The sequence below is a fragment of the Arachis ipaensis genome, chromosome B09 (assembly GCF_000816755.2).
Source record: "Arachis ipaensis cultivar K30076 chromosome B09, Araip1.1, whole genome shotgun sequence".
Taxonomy (NCBI): Eukaryota; Viridiplantae; Streptophyta; class Magnoliopsida; order Fabales; family Fabaceae; genus Arachis; species Arachis ipaensis.
In genome coordinates this window covers 6677023-6679230 of record NC_029793.2, presented here as the reverse complement: position 1 = coordinate 6679230, position 2208 = coordinate 6677023, and positions in this window count along the sequence as shown.

The following is a 2208-nucleotide window of genomic DNA, read 5'->3' as shown; positions in this document are numbered from 1 at the left end:
TCAGAAGACCAACTGCTATAAAGGAGCTCGGTGGTTATGTGTGGAGGGTGTGCTACTGAAAAATAATTTTTCCTGTGCTTTTTGCTTAGTTTATGGTCCGCATGATAGGACGGATAAGCTGGTCACGTGGGAAGAGCTAAGTTTTTTATCTGGGTTATGTCAAGTCCCGTTTTGTTATATGGGGGATTTTAATGAGATAACTCACCTGGAAGAAAGGAAGGGTGCTACCTCGTTGCCGGTGTCGACAACTGAGTTTAAAGCTTGGATACAGGATATGGAGTTAGTGGATCTAGCAGTCACTGATCGCTCGTTCACCTGGTTCAGGGGGCAATCATGTAGTCGCATTGATAGGAGTCTGGTTAGTGTGGAGTGGCTAGAAGAATTTCCAGGAACAAGGCTGAGAGGGGGGCCGAGAGGATTATCTGACCATTGTCCAATTATTATGGACGGGACTCGGTATAGAGGAGGGCCAAGACCTTTTCGGAGCTTAGATTCATGGTTTACGCATGATGGTTTCTTGAGTATGGTAAAGGAGGAGTGGAGGAGATTGGGAGAGGAAAATATTCTAGACAAGCTAAAGGCTCTCACAGTTCCGCTGACTAGGTGGCATAAAGATAAATTTGGGGACATAGACCGGAGGATTGCGCAGTTTGAGGATGAAATCAAAAAAGCAGATGATATAGTTAGTACTGGAGTAGCTGATGGGACTATTGAAGTAAGGAGGAAGGCGCTAGTGAGCTTCTGTAGAAAATGGTATATCAGGAAGGAGTTGCATTGGAAGCAGATGTCAAGGTCTCGTCATGCAAAAGAGATGGATAAAAATACCCGTTACTTTCACAATTTAGCCTCTGCGCGTCAAAGATCCAATCGGATTGATGCATTAATGGTCAATGGGAGGATGGTCAGGAACCAAGCCAGAATTAAGGTTGCTATTCGAGACTTCTACAAGAAGCTGTACCATCAGGAAACTTCTCCAGTAATTGGATTCCGGGAAGGGCTTGTTCAGCAAATCAGTGAGGCAGAGGCAACAGAGCTAGAGGTGATGCCAACGCCTGATGAAGTGAAGGCGGCGGTTTGGGATTGTGAGTCAACAAAGGCACCAGGTAGTGATGGGTACAACATGAACTTCATCAAGAAGTGTTGGGATGAATTAGGGAAGGAGTTCACTGATGCGGTGGTTGGTTTTTTCCAGTCATCTAAGCTTCCTAGCGATGCAAATGTAACTTGGGTGACGCTGGCACCGAAGTTTACTGGAGCCAGAGAAATTAAGGATCTCCGGCCGATTAGTATGGTGGGCTGCCTTTATAAGGTAATTTCTAAAGTTTTGGTTCGGAGGATGAGGAAAGTGATGCCGGGTTTGGTAGGAGAGACGCAGAGTGCATTCGTAAAGGGGAGAAAAATACATGATGGGGCACTGATTGCTTGCGAAACGGTGCACTGGCTGAAATCACGGAAAAAAAGCGCCGCGATTATAAAGCTGGATTTCCAAAAGGCTTATGATAGGGTTAAGTGGAGCTTTCTAGATATTGTACTGCAGATGATGGGATTTAGTCAGATATGGCGAGGGTGGATAAAGGAGTGTGTCTGCTCTGCATCTATGTCGGTTCTTGTTAATGGGTCACCTACGGATCCTTTTAAAATGGAAAGGGGCTTGCGACAAGGAGACCCGTTGTCCCCTTTTCTGTTTGTTTTAGTTGTGGATGTGCTCCATAGAATGATTGGCAAGGCAGTGGGGAATGATCGTATATCTCCACTACTACTCGGGAGGGATCACATCGAGTTATCTCACCTGCAGTTTGCGGATGACACCATTCTATTCTGTCCTCCTGAGGAAGAGACCATAAGGAATTATCAGCGATTACTCCGATGCTTTGAACTTATGTCTGGGTTGAACATTAATTTTGAAAAGTCCAACCTTATTTCGGTTAATTGTGATCAGATGTGGGTCCGGAGGATGTGTAGGTTGCTGGGGTGCAAGGAGGCATCACTGCCAGTAAGATATTTGGGTATTTCCCTGGGAGCAAATCCGAGGCTGGTAAAGACATGGAAACCTGTGATTGACAAGGTTGAAGATAAACTCAGTTTGTGGAAAGCAAAGACTCTTAACAAAGCAGGAAAGCTGGTCCTAATTAAGTCGGTGCTTAATAGCTTGCCCATTTACTACCTCAGCCTATATAAGATGCCAAAGACGGTGGCGGAAAAGCTGAT